Below are 15,670 nucleotides of genomic sequence, written 5' to 3' on the forward strand. Positions count from 1 at the left end.
GCACAGGCTCCGGACGCGCAGGCTCAGCGGCCATGGCTCACGGGCCCAGCCGCTCCGCGGCATGTGGGATCTTCCCGGACCGGGGCACGAACCCGTGTCCCCTGCATTGGCAGGCGGACTCTCAACCACTGTGCCACCAGGGAGGCCCGGATTTTTTTTTTTTTTTTAAATCATGATGGCCAAAATATTGAAGGCAAGATGTTTATATATTGGTAGCCCATCTTTTCTACCCCTCCAATGACTTCTAAAGGAACAATAACCAAGTTGTGTAGCCTACACTAGCTCATCAGGTCTTTACGCTTCCCGTGTCCTCCCGCCCAGCAGCACAAAGCAATTCTCAAGTTCAAGATTCATTTTGGCCTTCTGGGGACACTGTCCTTGGCACTGGAAAAGGGAAAAAAGAGTCAGGGGCTTCTGGCCTTGTAGCATTTGGATGCAGGGGTGGGGGGAACATCCCCCTGGACTGGAACTCATGGGTCTGTGGGTAGAATGAACTCTGCTGGCAGAGTCACCTAGATGTGCTTGGGCAGGTTAAAAACAAAGAATTCATTGTCCTGCCTGCTTAGAAGGCTCCAGAGAGCACAGGGCAAGAAGACTTAAGGTTTTAGAACAGGAAGGAGGTTGAAACCTGGCTCCTTCAGGCTCTGGGACCTTATGACCCACCAAAGAATTTAAAAGAGAGCATTCCCCTTTATTGTAAAGTTAGAGTGTATCTGAATTTATATTAAACTGTACTTAGGCTGCATTCCAATATACTTGTAACCTGCCTAAATGAGAGCTAAATGTCTGATATCTATTAATGCTACCTGAAGGTGCAGACCTTTCCCCTGGGCTTTCTGGACACCTCGTCAAGGGTGGTCTGCCTGTGCTTCTAATTCTGAACCTCTAACCCCCAATTCCTCATCTTCACTGTCAAAGGGCTCCTCCTCTACCGATGCCAATGGCATCACCAACCTCATAACCTTCTGTCCCCCATACTCCAGCAGCATTCTGAATCCCCTTTTTTGCCACCTTCCTTTCTGACCAGTTGCCAAGTTCCCCGGATTTCGCTTCCATGATAATTAACCCACGTGATTCCCCTCTCCTCCTGACTGTCTGGTCCAGCCCACCTCACCCCACCCCTGGTGCAGTCAAAGGAGCCTGCACTTCGTTATTAGGGTTAACTACTGGCTCCATAACTTCCGGCCCCACGACCTTCAGCAAGTCTCAGTTTCCCCACCTCTAAGGACAGGAGATAAAATGAGAGAATTTACATGAAATGCGTGCACAGCATCCGGCCCCTAGTTGGAGCCCAGGGAGCAGCAGTTCCTTTTCTACTTGCTGCTCTGCCCCCCAGAGTCCTTCCTCCCAGCGTTTCTCTGCTCCGATCCATTTCATTCTCTGCTGCCAGATTAATTCTTCAAACGCAAAACTCACTTTCTCACCTCTGTGCTCAAAACCTTGAACTGCTCCCCACTGTGTCTCGGAGTAAAGTCCACACCGAGGGCCTAGTTTTAGGCCCTTCATATCTGACCCTCACTACCAGCACAATCACTTTTCTGTCTTCTCTCCTTCACATCCCCTGTGCTGTGGCCACCTGGATGGCTGACGCATCTCCGAGATTGCCCTCTGCTCTCCTAGCCTCTTTCCTTTCCTGATCCTGGAGAGAAGGCACCTGCTCCGTGTCTATGTGTCCAGTTCTGACCCATCCAGCTCAGCTCAACCCTTGGGAAAGTCTTCCTGATACTTGATTTGTGGCAAAAACCAAAATAAATAATAACGCACACGTCATTTACCCAACTTTTAGCACTCTGCAGGGATCATTTAATTGTCAAAGTTAAATAATGTTTATGTTAAGGAGATGCCATTACTAAGTATATAAATACAAATTTACAGTGGCTTAGCGTGTTTGTGGGTGTGGGGGGATAGACAGAGATGAAAGCTAAGACACTAGCTTTCTGTATAGAGATTTCCATATTTCTAGATAGTAAATTAGTTTGAGAAATAAAAGTCATTTGCAGATATTCTCTAGTGAAGTATTATTAATTCCCGAACGTTATAAGCTGACCAGGCATATCCTTCTATGTAAGAAGTGTTGCAGACGTTAAAAACCCAGCTGTGAAAACTGAAAACAACTTAAACTACTCCAATAATTGGGACACAGTTAAATAAATTATGGTATGCTCACATTAGAGGCTATTATACAGCCGTAAAAATGACGTTTTTGAAGAAATTAAATGATGTTGAAAAATGCAAGATAAGAAATTGTATATTCTGTCTGCTCCTGGACATATAATAATGACGAATATAATCGCAAATGATAACAACAGTCAGCAAGAAAAAAAGACCAAAAGAAAATATACCAAAAGGTTAATTGTGCAGGAAGAAGATTACGGTTGTTTTTTATATCCTTTATCCTTTTCTGTAGTTTCCAAATTCTCAATAATAAGCATGTGTTGCTTTTACAGTCAGAGAAGAAAATATTCAAAGCATGATTCGAAAACAAATACAGCAACAAAAAAATGTCCTTGGGCTTAGATGAGGCAAGATAAGGATAGAGGAAGTTCAAGCAGCCCTTTCAGCATCCTCTAGCCAGAAGCTGTCGCCCCCTGGAGGCATTTGGTTTCCACAGCCTAATCACAAAGGTTTCCTCATCAACAGCCTCTGAACCAAATCCTGTGACCAGCTGCACACTAAGGAGTGACTTCACCTACAGGTAAGATGACCCAAGAATGCCAGGCAAAGGAGTCAAGGTCTCGCAAAAGGACAGACCTTTTTTTTTTTTTTTTTTTCTGTAACACCTCTGTCCGTGACTGACGATGCATACTGGTAGAAGGCATTATTTTATTTATTGAGTTGTTCAGATTCTTAAGATGATTATGCATCTGTGCACTAAGCAATCTCTCTGTAGGTCTCTTTCAAGGATCAGAACATGCACAGGGATCTCCGAAAGAAGCGCCAGTGAGACTTGAAATGATTACAGATTGATGGACACGTGCTGTGATTGGGGCGGGAAAAACACAGGGATATGAAATCAGTTTTCTACAGACAAGGAGATATAAGCCCTGAGAAACGTATCAGCTGTAAAATCCTGAATGTCAGACAGAGGATGGGCCAGCAGAAAAGTGCTTTGAACTTGGCACCATGCTTGGCACATAGAAAGTGCTCAGGCAATATTCTTGGTTGACCCACTGACAATTTTTCCAATGTGAAAGATCATCATGACATGGCAGTAGAGTGCTACCATCTGTGCTTCTTTGTGACATCATGAAGCTGAGTGTTCTTCCAAAGATCCAAAGAGAGCACAAGAGTTTACCAATTACATTGATGCTTTTTCATTAAGAGTGGAAACGTTAAGGCTTGAGACTCAGGGTCTGGAGTCAGACTGCCTGGGTTTAAGCATTGGCTCTTGCCAGCCATGAGACTTTGGGCATCTCTCAGCCTCAGTTTCCCACCTGTAAAATGGGGTTAATAACAGTGTCTCCTTTAGAACCTGAGGGTTAGGGGGGATCACGCATGATACCTATTAGATGCTCCATGAAAGGGAGCTATGTGGGGCACTGGACACTGGCTGAGCTTCACTCCAGGTTCCACTGAACACTCCGTGTTGTTGGCAAAGTGGTTCCTTTCCACTCCCTCATCTGAATCTGTCCAAATACTCTTCTGCAAACGGCTTAGATAAAGTAAAACCCAACATGTTGCAGAAGCTAAATGCAGAAGTTAAGTGAAAGTTTTTCTGTCAATGAACAGCATGAATCTTGTTGTCAACCAACTCACGCTGCTGCAAATCTCTTGGGCTCATGATTCAAAAGCAGAAATATAAGAGAAGATCCAGCTGCTTCTGCACTTGCCTCGATTCGAAAGGCTAGGGCACATTTAGAGCAGCAGCATTTAGAGCAGGACTGTTGGACAATTTCTAGTTGAATGAGGCTGATTCAGAGCATCCAAACGTTGGTCAGATTTGATACCTAGTCTCTGCCTTCCCCGCTCTCATCCTTAGGTTCTGACACCATGCCTTGCTTCATAATACGGACAGCATATTCCTGGCACTTGCCGTGTACTGAATAAAGCACTGTCCTAAAAACTGTGCATTTATTAAGTCATTTAATTGTCATAACAACCTGATGCTTTGGAGATGACTCAGAGGAACATCCTGCCCCATGTGGGGGGGTCACTTCTTACTGAAAAAAATGACAAGCTGGCTCAGACAGATCGTCTTTGGAGATACAGGGATGTGAGGGGCATACAGAAAGGACAGGTCACTCAAGCTCAGCCTGAAATCCAAAACCGTGGAGTCACTGTTGCCATAGAGTCCAGTCTTGGAAGCGCTGGGACCCAGGGAAGTGGTGGGGCTAAGGACATGGTTCCCCTGCTACCCTGCCGGCTCCCCCCACTTCATTTCCTTGTATCTCTGCAACACAAGCCTGTCAGCAAACACAACCTGGGCTTGCCTCTCTGCTGCGACGTGAAGGAGACCCACCAGTAAAATCCACAAAAGCCAAGAGTTGCTAGATTCCAAAAGTTCAGCAGCTTGTTGAGCTACGTGTAAGAAAAAGGTCGACCGTTTTACATTAAATTCAACTAGAGAGGCTTCCCTGGTGGCGCAGTGGTTAAGAATCCTCCTGCCAATGCAAGGGACATGGGTTCGAGCCCTGGTCGGGGAAGGTCCCACATGCCGCGGAGCAACTAAGGCTGTGCGCTACAACTACTGAGCCTGCGCTCCACAACTACTGAAGCCCGTGTGCCTAGAGCCCATGCCCTGCAACAAGAGAAGCCACTGCAATGAGAAGCCCGTGCACTGCAACGAAGAGTAGCCCCCGCTGGGCTTCCCTGGTGGCGAAGAGGTTGAGAATCCGCCTGCCAATGCAGGGGACACGGGTTCGAGCCCTGGTCTGGGAAGGTCCCACATGCCGCGGAGCAACCAGGCCCATGAGCCACAACTACTGAACCTGCGCGTCTGGAGCCTGTGCTCCGCAACAAGAGAGGCCGCGACAGTGAGAGGCCTGCATACCGCGATGAAGAGTGGCCCCCGCTCGCCGCAACTAGAGAAAGCCCTCGCACAGAAACCAAGACCCTACACAGCCAAAAATAAATAAATAAAGTTAAAAAAAAAAAAAAAGAGTAGCCCCCGCTCGCTGCAACTAGAGAAAGCCTGCGTGCAGCAACGAAGACCCAACGCAGCCAAAGATAAATAAATAAATTAGTTAATTTTTAAAAAGTTATAAAAAAATAAATTCCATCAGTGAGTTTGCACTGATTGTTTTCTTCGGCGCTGAGCATGTGCCCCCACAAAGGCTCCATAAATGCGCTGGATACATGGATAAGCTGTATGTCCCAAAGCTAAGCAAGTGTCTTTGAATCAATAAACGGGGCTTTCAAAAAAGTTATTTTTATATTTTTGTTTTCCCACAAATGTGCTTTAAAAATGTTTTCACAGTGCTTCCCTCCCCCACCTCTTAAAATTGTGTGGATAAAGTTTACCATGTAAACTGTTTTTAAGCGTATAGTTTGGTGAGATTAAGTACATCCACATTGTTGTGCAACCGTCACCACCATCCATCTCCAGAACTTTTTCATCCTCCCAACTGAAACTCTGCACTTGGTAAACACTAACTCCCTGTTCTTCCCTCCCCCCTCCCCCTGGCAACCACCTTCTACTGTCTGCCTCTATGAATTTGATGACCTAGGAAACTCATATATGTGGCACCATACAACATCTGTCCTCTTGTGTCTGGCTTATTTCACTTAGCATAATATTTTCAAGGTCCAGCCACGTTGTAGCAGGCGTGAGGATTTCATGCCTTTTTTTAAGAACTGCGGCAGAATATACACAATATAAAGTTTACCATTGTGACCATTTTTAAGGATCCAGTTCAGTGGTCATGGTGGTTCATGTTTAATACGATAGGTGTAGCAACAGCGACAACAGACTGCACAGTACAGCCCTCCTCACTTTTCAAATTTCTTTCAGAGCTGGTATCAGAAAAGAGGTCAGGAGGTCTGGATTAGAAGCTGGCTGTGCTGAGAACTTCACAAGTCGCCCATCTCCTGAGCCGGCTATTTTTAGGTCTCTGGTGATGGTCCCAGGCCAGAGTTGTCAGGGGGGATTATTACAACCCATTACTAGCTCTGGTTAATATTCATAAAAGAGAAAAATGCCCAAGGATACAGTCTCAAGGGAAGTACGAGAGTGATAACAGAGCTGGAGACCTGACCTGTGAACGCATCTGTTAAGGGGGTTCCACCTGGGGGAATTTGCTACAAGTGCAACAGCAAAGCAGCGCTACTAGGGGCTGTCAGCTGAGGCTCAGAGAGAGGCTCATTACACAGACCAGGCGCCTTGCTGAACACCAGGAAGGCATGCCCAGTCAAACAAAGTGCTCAGAATAGAAACGTAAGTCCCTTTTGACACCGGGGAGAAATCAGGAAATTTTCCGCAAAGTAGGTGATGGGGATGTTGGTGTTAGAAGAAGGAAGCAGCAGAACAAGACGCCTAAGACGTCTTGTGGGTGTGGGGGAGCACGTGGCCCCGTGCTCCTGGCTGCAGCGCCCAGGACGGAGCAAGGACACAGGGATGGCCCCAAGGCACGCAGGTCTCCAGGGCTCAGGAGAGCCCATGACCAAACCCCTAGCGAGAAAAGGCGAGTGTGAAAGGAGCTGAGAGCTTGAATCACACGTTGTGTTAATTAACAGAGCTATGATTTGCCAATGAGCGCCCAGCAGGAGCGATCATCTGCCTGATAGAGAAGGCCTGCTTTCCTGATGGATTCTCAAGTGCACAGAGCCATGAAATTACTTCTAAAACAAATAAAAAGACAAAGACAGTCACTTACCTTTGTGTACTGGGGAGACTTTTGTTCTCTTTCTTGAAGGAAACAGGCTAATTACAGAGACCAGAGATAAAACAGAAATATCCAACCTTATCATCTCTCCTAGGAAAGCAGAAAATACTAACTCAAATAAATTAATAAAAATACCAAACCCGTGGGGGGCACATTTTACTTAAACAGTATCCCATAAAATCCTCACAAAAATCCACCATCCTCATTTCACAGATGTGGAAACAGCCGCGCAGAGAGGTTAAGTAAATAACTAACTTGCCCAAGGTCACACAACAAAATGGAATCAAAACAAACACTTCATCTTCCTTCCCGAGACACTCAATAGCTATCTTATAATGTTTTTTAAAAAAAAACGTCCTAAAAAGGAGTTAGCGAGGGTCCCCAATAAGACGCAGCTGCGAAGAGTTTCTTGCCCCTCTTCTCTGTAGTGGCTTTGCCCCCATCTCTCACAGGCTTTCCGCCATCGCTCCTGGCAGTGTTACGTGGTGGCCCAATTCCCGCTTGGGAGTCTCTGCAGCTTCCCCCAATGCACGTCGCATCTTGCCACCCCACAGCTGAAAGTCCTTCAGTGGCTCCCCCCCGCCTTTAGAATGAAATCCCAGCTCTTCCACATGCCACGCAAGGCCTCTTGTGGTCTGGCTCCTCCCTGCCTCTCCAGCCTCATCTCCTCCATTCCTGGCCCCAACCCCAGCATCTGTAGCCCATGAGTGAACCTTTCATGCTGATGAACAGGGACCCCCCCAACTCATCCTGGGCTCTCCGGCTTCCTGCTCTCCTAACCCTGGGCCTTTTCCCCTGCTGCTCCTTGGGTGTAAAATCGCTTCCCCCTTCTGCCCGGTCCCCCTCCTGGACCTTCAGAGTCGGCCGAGGCCACCTCCTCCACCGAGCTTCCTGTGCCCAGCCAGACTGTGCTGGCTTCTTCTCTCTGCTCCCTGCACCTTCCATCCTGATCCTGCTATAGCTCTTCCCACATTGCATTTCGATGGTATCTTTCCTCACTACCCCCTCTCCCCCATGAGACTCATTCATTCATTCATGTATTCATCCACTCATCCACTCACACATGTAAGCTCCACTGAGGGAAGGAACTACAACCACCTCTGGTGTAAGCACTGCGTCTCCAGCCTTGAGTAAAGTGGTTCTCTAAGTGTGGTCCCGGGTAGCAGCCTGGTCAGCCTGGGAACTTGTTAGAAATGCAAATTCTCAGGTCTCACCACAGACCTACTGAATGGAGTCTCTGTTTTAGTAAGCCATCCAGTTTGGGAACCAACGCCTGGCATATCGTACTCAATAACTGTGGACTGTCACAATAAATGGGATAGCTGATAGAAACCAGCTATCCTGGAGCCTCTGGTGGCCTCAGGGTTGCTCCATCTTCCCCTGGGGAGGGGATGAGACTTTCTTTGTGAGCTTCCCTGTCTTGCCCAGTGATTCTGGGATCACCGTATTTTCAATCCTGTTCTAGCACTGGTGCAGCTGACAACTAGAGAGGCGACTGGAACAAAACGAATCAATCTTCAGGTCACGTAGCCTTTTGGAAATACAGTGAAACTCAGGGACCAGGCCAGCTCTGGCTCTTCCTGGGTAACACGTGTGCTCTCTGGTCCTCCCTTCTTTTTCTGAAAAGGAAACCTGCCTACCTCAGGGGATTGGCATAAACGTCAAGTAAGAGATTCTTTGTGAATGTGCCTCCTCAATTCTAAAGCATCCTCGAAGCGTTCGTCCCTCATGACAAAATGAGATACACTGGGCTAAATGAGTGCAAAAGTGCTCCAGCTCTAAAATTCTCTGATTCTGTGAAATCTCGACAAAATCCCACTTCCACAAACACTAAGAAAAGACAGGGTCCCTGAGGAGAGAGCGGTGGGTCATGATGCAGGCTGAGGCATCAAGCTTGGGCTCTAACCAGCTCTGATGCTTCCAAAAGTGTGTGACATGGAAAAGTGACTTACCCTTCCTGCAGTTTCCTCATCTGTAAAATGGGTCATTACTCCCACTCACCTCACAGGGTTGTTTGAATATATGTAAGATGCTGGCAGTGTACTGGAAGCATTCAAAAATGTTGGGGACTCTTGTTACTAATGCACTATTGCTGTATTTAATGGCGCTATTTTCATTCCTGAGGGGAACAGCACAAAATAAGAGATCATCTGGTGCTACACAATCTATAAAGAAGAGTCTTAGTCAATACAATCTTCTGATTATGTGACACTGAATTGTATATTTTTTTTGTGCTCCAGGCTACAGAGTACTGTTTCATTGGTTTTGGTTTGTTTTGGTCTTATTTGGTTGGTTCAGACATCAAACAGGGCAGCCTTTCAAAACCTTTTGACTATTTCAGGGACCATCCTTGCCAAGAAGTCCACCCATGGACGCTAAACAGCACAGAGTGTCCAATAACTTAAGACAGGGGTCAGTGAACGTTTTCTTTAAAGGGTCAGAGAGTAAATATTTCAGGCTTTACAGGCCATGGGGTCTTTGTTGCCACTGCTACTCAACTCTGCCGCTGAAGTACAAAGGCACAGTAGATGACACGCAAACCAAGTAGGTGGGCTGGATTTGGCCCACGGGCCATAGTTTGCCAACCTCTGGCTTAGAGAACCAAGAAACTAGACGTGATAGAATCATGGTCCCTCCTTTCCTCAGCCCCATTCAAAACACTTCATTTTCTTTGCTAATTCATTACAGAGAAACTGGCTATCAACTCCATTTTATCTCGAGTTCATGCAGCCCCAGGGTATGAATTCTAGAAATGTATAAATTGTAGCAAAATCCCACTTCAACTTCAGAATTTGAGTTACACAGAGTTCATTTCATTATGGGATTTTTATCTCAACAAATGACATTGAAGGTCCAGAGTTATTAAAAAAAAAACAAACCCTATTTCCATGTCTGCCCACACAGTCTGCCTCTCTCTCATCCTAATTCGAATATGATGCATTTTATTAAGTGAAAACTTTAGTATACTACATGCATTGCAGCCAATCTGTGTTTTCCTAGGAGCTGATCAAAGTTATAGAAAGACAGTCCGTCCTTTTGACCCAGGGTATGTGTACAGTAATAGTGTAAGAGCATCAGTGCTGTGATAAGTAATCTTAATACACTTAGACATCGATCTCTAAGTGATGTGGGGTTGGATTAGTAGTTTTGTTTTGTTAAAAGTCCTTAGGGGGACTCCCCTCCCCTGGTGGCGCAGTGGTTAAGAATCCGCCTGCCAATGCAAGGGACACGGGTTCGATCCCTGGTCCGGGAAGATCCCCCATGCCGTGGAACAACTAAGCCCGTGAGCCACAACTACTGAAGCCCACACGCCTAGAACCCGTGCTCCACAACAAGAGAAGCCACCGCAATGAGAAGCCCACGCACCGCAACGAAGAGCAGTCCCCGCTCGCGGCAACTAGAGAAAGCCTGTGCGCAGCAACGAAGACCCAACGCAAGGCAAAAATTAATTAATTAATTAAAAATAAAAAAGTCCTTCGGATTCATGAGTGGTGGTGGAAGTTCTCATTTTTACATCCCACTCTGGTGTAATGTGGGAGTAGGATGAGGGGCTGGGTCAAGTAGAGGGTTAAGACAGAAAAATGGGGGACAAGGCAATGAATAGAGAACAGCAGAAACTTCCCAACAGCGTAGGGCAGGGGCCTCGCAGGGCACAAGATGGAGAGGAGGCCCGAATGCAGAGAGATGGAAACCAGAGCCAGGGACCTTGCGGAGAAAGGATGGCGCAGAAATAACCCCTACAACTTGCCAGGAAGCTAAACAAATAAGATTTCGGAGGGTACCACTCGGGGCTTCTGACACGCCGGTAACGTAACATTTAACATACAATGTGCACTGAAGAGATGTGAGCTGGAAAATGACAGGCTGGAGAGAAGTGGGTGGCAATTTTATCTGCCATTTGAACCTGAACAGCCCAGTTTTAGGAAAACAGGTAAAAAACAATAAATAATGCAGCACACCTTCTCTGTAGCTGGTGGCAGTGGGCCTCCATTTTAATGAGGATTGAAGGCAACATAGACATTTTGACACCCTGACACATCCATTAAAATGGAAATCTGTCTGTAGAGCCTGCCACAGCTGCTTCAGGACACCAGGAAGCCCAATCCCTACCCTACTCCGAAGAGGCCCAGAGGTTTCCACGCAGTGGGGGAAGGAGCCCAATGCCGTTGTCATGGCACATGTCTCCTCCTTTAGGCTGGATCCCAGGCCCCAGGAGGGCGGCTCCTGAAAGGTCTGGGTTGCTGGTTCCACCTCTGGGCAGAGGGGCGGGTATGCCCTGGGGTCTGGGTTTCAGTTTGCAGGTGGGGTAGAGGGAAGTGGAAGGATAATAATACGATTAATCCTCACCACTTGCGTTAAAGTACTTCTGTTTTGTTTTGCTTTGCGGTACGCGGGCCTCTCACTGTTGCGGCCTCTCCCGTTGCGGAGCACAGGCTCCGGACGCGCAGGCTCAGCAGCCATGGCTCACGGGCCCAGCCGCTCCGCGGCATGTGGAATCTTCCCGGACCGGGACACGAACCCGTGTCCCCTGCATCGGCAGGCGGACTCTCAACCACTGTGCTACCAGGGAAGCCCTAAAGTACTTTTATATAACTTAGTTCATCTGCTCCTCAGCCTGCGAGATAGATAGGGAAATGGGTCCCACGGTCAAGGTTAGGTAATGTCAAGAAAGTTGTATAGAGAGACCATGACCTTGTCTCTGGGCTTGAGGAAAGGCCTCCAGGATGAGGAGGTCCCTCCCCTGTCCCAGGGACATGAGGTCAACGGCACTGCCCTAGTCTGGCCTGGTGTGGATACCAGTGTGCAGCTGCCCATGGTACAGTGCAAGGTACCCGAAGGCCCAACTGCCCAAATGGCACCAGACTGTCAGAGGAACTGCAATTCCTGTGTCCAAATTCCCTTCACGGGGTTAAGACTCCAGGCCTCCGGATCTGGCTATGCTCAAGTGCCCCAGTGAGACTGGGGAGGGTCACAGAAACATGTCGGTTTCCACTGTAAGGCATTAGCAGGAAGCAGCCACCCAGGCAGGTCACAGAGGAAAGCCTGGATGTGAGAGGAAAGAAGGAGGGTTGGAAAGGCCCAAAGCAGAAGCACCGTGTGCCCACGTGCCGCAGGAGAGGCTGCCCAGGGGAACATCGCCCGTAGCCTCGCCCTTGGGGTGTTGGGTGTGGTCAGAGGGCTGCTCAGAGCAGCGGACAGGACGCTGGACCAGACACAGAAAGTCTAGGTCCTCATCACAGCTGTGTTGCTAAGCAACCACACAACCCTGGAAAAGACAGGAGCCCCAATATCCTTATATGTAAAGTGGGCAGAGTGGGTTGCATTGTGTCCCCCCGCCCCAAAAGATATGCCCAAGTCCTAACCCCCAGTACCTGTGAATATGACCTCATTTTGAAATAGGCTCTTTGCAGATGAAATTAAGAATCTGAAAATGAGATCATCCTGGATTTAGGTCGGGCCTGAAATCCAACGACTGGTGTCCTTAGAAGAGAAAGGACAGGAAGATGTGACACACAGAGACACAGGGGAGAAGGTCATGTGACAAGTGAGGCAGAGATTGGAGGGATGCTGCCACAATCAGAGGATGCCTGAAGCCACCAGAGGCTGGAAGAGGTAGAAAGGAGTCTCCCCTAGAGCCCGCTGATGCCTTGATCTTGGACTCCTGGCCTGGAGAACTGAGACAATAAATTCCTGTTGTGTTAACGCCGTCGAGCCTACGGGATATTGTTACGGCAGCCGTAGGAAACTAACAGAGTTGGGGATACGCAGCTCATCCTGTCCTCCTCCTGGGGCTCGCTGTAAAGACCAACTGAGCCACGGCCCTGATGTCACAGGTCACAAGCACCTGCGTTGTCCTGCCCAGGTGTGCGCTGTCCAGGACAGCTGGCACGAGCCGAGTGTGGCCACTGAGTCCTAGGACGTGACTGGGCCAAATGGAGATGGGCCACCAAGTCGAAGGCGTGTAGATTATCTCACTAATATTTCCTATGTTGATTACATGTTGAAATGGTACTTTGGACCGACTGAGTTCAATAAGACATATTATTACAATTAATTTCACCTGTTTGATTTTAGACTATTTTAAATTTTATTTATTTATGGCTGTGTTGGGTCTTCGTTTCTGTGCGAGGGCTTTCTCTAGTTGCGGCGAGCGGGGGCCACTCTTCATCGAGGTGCGCGGGCCTCTCACTGTCGCGGCCTCTCGTTGCAGAGCACAGGCTCCAGATGCGCAGGCGCAGTAATTGTGGCTCACGGGCCCAGTTGCTCCGCGGCATGTGGGATCCTCCCAGACCAGGGCTCGAACCCGTGTCCCCTGCATTGGCAGGCAGATTCTCAACCACTGCGCCACCAGGGAAGCCCTGATTTTAGACTATTTTTAACGTGGCAACTAGGAAAGGAAGAATCATGTATGTGGCTCCTATTCTGTTCCTATTGGCCCATGTTGGCCTAGACAATGCCCTGGGTGACAACTGCATGCGGATTCGGGCCAGTCTTTCAAAGAGCCACAAGCCGAGGGCAAATGTAATTTATACAAGCACGGGGAAGGCCACCTATGCTCTGGTTTGAGCCTTCCTTCATCTGATACCATAAAACAGCACTCGACAGAGCCCTGCCAAGGGTGGTAGGTTCCTCCTTAAGGGGGTTAAATGAAAAACAAAGGAAAGTAGATACCTTTGTTTCTGGGCTCTACCCCTTCTTTTGCTTCTGACCCAGAGCCCTCCCCAGATGTGCAGTTGCTGTCAACACTCAGGCCACTGAGTGCTTGGCGCCTCGGGCCTCCCCTCAGCTCGGCTAAGTGCCTATAATAACGGGTTGGTGGGAGCTCGGCTAATTCCAGCCCCAAACTAGCCGAGGTTGTTACATGTGTCTCCTCCAGTCTGTCCATCTAGCTCAGTCCACACCTGTCCACCCATCTCCAGGCCACCGCTCAGACGCTGACTCTGCCCCTGTCCCTCAGCTCTCCTGTCCTCCCCTGGCTCGGCTTTGTCTTTACACCGGAGCATCGACTCGCTTGATCCTGCGCTGGCGGCAGCGGGCAGACACAGCGCATCGTTCGATCCACCACGATGCAGCTCCAACAGAGGAAACGTCGGCAACAATGACAGGCACCGGTGGGAGGCAGGAAATCAGTCGCTGCACAGCCCCGACCCCCTGCCCCGCAGAACACGCGAAGACAGACGCCCACACCCACGCGGGCAGACAGGCAGACTCCCACGCTGCAGACGAGGGGAAACCAGGTTAGCTCAACGCACAGGCATCATGCAGCTTCCTCCAGAAGCCTTCCCGCCCTTCCGTGCCAGAATGCAGTTTTCTCTCCCCAGAGCTGAAATAATACCTATGGCCTGTGCTGCTTCTCTTTTTAACCCTTTCTCGTGGCGCCTGTCAGTGTAGAGAAGTCCTCAAGGGTGGGGCTCACCCTTACGCGTCGCCTGTGACTGTGACCGCCGTGGCACGGCAGAATACCTTGCACATTGAAGACGCTCAATACGTGTTTGCTGTGGTTATTAATGAAGGAAAAAAAGAGCAAAACGACTATGAGGATACTCCTAAGGCCACCTCTCCTTGGGTTAGAAAAAATCTGGAAGATTTGGAAATGGAACAAAGGATTTACCGTGGGTTCGTTTACGGACTTACCAGGCAGCTGGCTGCCCAGAACTGATTCTTTAGAAATGAGTGCCTTAGTTTGATTTACTATTTACTATTGATTACGATATTTACAACTCTGTCAGGGTAGATGTTAACTTAGAAAACTGATGGCAAAGCAAATGATTCCAGCCAACGGTAATGCAAATGAATATTGTCCTGTAGAGACGCAAATGATTTCTAGCCTGAAGAAAAGATAGGCCCAGTCAGTGCTTACTGTTTATTGTCCTGTGGTTCATAACCAGTTTTGTATCTAACCTAGCAATCTTATTTCTTATTCTAGGATATTTTAAATACCTTTCCCTACAGAACATAAAACCCCCTGCTCTTCAATGGTCTTCGAACCAGCTTTACCATCTTACTGGTTCCCTCAACGATTGGTAAGCTGAATAATTTTTTTTTTTTTTTACAGAAGATGGTGGGGGTAGGAGTTTATTAATTAATTAATTTTTGGCTGTGTTGGGTCTTCGTTTCTGTGCGAGGGCCTTCTCTAGTTGTGGCGAGCGGGGGCCACTCTTCATCACGGTGCGTGGGCCTCTCACTATCGCGGCCTCTCTTGTTGCGGAGCACAGGCTCCAGAGGCGCAGGCTCAGTAGTTGTGGCTCACGGGCCTCGTTGCTCCGCGGCATGTGGGATCCTCCCAGACCAGGGCTCGAACCTGTGTCCCCTGCATTAGCAGGCAGATTCTCAACCACTGCGCCACCAGGGAAGCCCTGAATAAATTTTTGAGACAAGTCCATTCTATTTTGTATGGGAGTCATGTCTTTAACTTTTTGAAAATTACTCTCTGGCACTGGATAGAATCAGGAGCACTGGGCTCCCAGGCTGCAGCTTCCTTAGATAACTAGTTAGCCGTCTGAGTCCTGGATTGCTAATGGTCACCAGCTCACTCTTGTTCCCCCTAATAGTGCTTCTAGGGGGTCTTTCAGGAGGAAGTGCTTCTCAGGCCTTCAGAGGTTTCAGAGAATAAATGAGAATAAAAGTAGGACACTGGGACAACTGGTCACCATCTAATCTGGAGGCAGAGAGAACAGGCCAGAGGCAAAGACACACCATGTCCTTCCACAGCTTTCATGCTGTCCCACCAGTGACGCTCCGTGCAAAGAATACCTTCCCCGCTCTAGCCCCAGCTCAAAGGCTACTTTCTCCTGAAGCCCTCCCTGACCACCCCTCACCCCGGTGCCCAGGGAGAATAAGCTGCAGTC

At 48.4% G+C, this 15,670-nt stretch overlaps 1 protein-coding gene across 1 annotated transcript in view; it reads right to left on the minus strand.

Annotated features, from left to right (window-relative positions):
• Positions 1-15,670, minus strand: part of TMEM178B (transmembrane protein 178B) — a 367,779-nt gene that overhangs the window by 55,950 nt on the left and 296,159 nt on the right. The window lies entirely within an intron of this gene.

This window comes from Aethalodelphis obliquidens, unplaced genomic scaffold, assembly GCF_003676395.1.
Source record: "Aethalodelphis obliquidens isolate GAN/ISIS:26980383/991018 unplaced genomic scaffold, ASM367639v1 scaffold5, whole genome shotgun sequence".
NCBI classification, from domain to species: domain Eukaryota; kingdom Metazoa; phylum Chordata; class Mammalia; order Artiodactyla; family Delphinidae; genus Aethalodelphis; species Aethalodelphis obliquidens.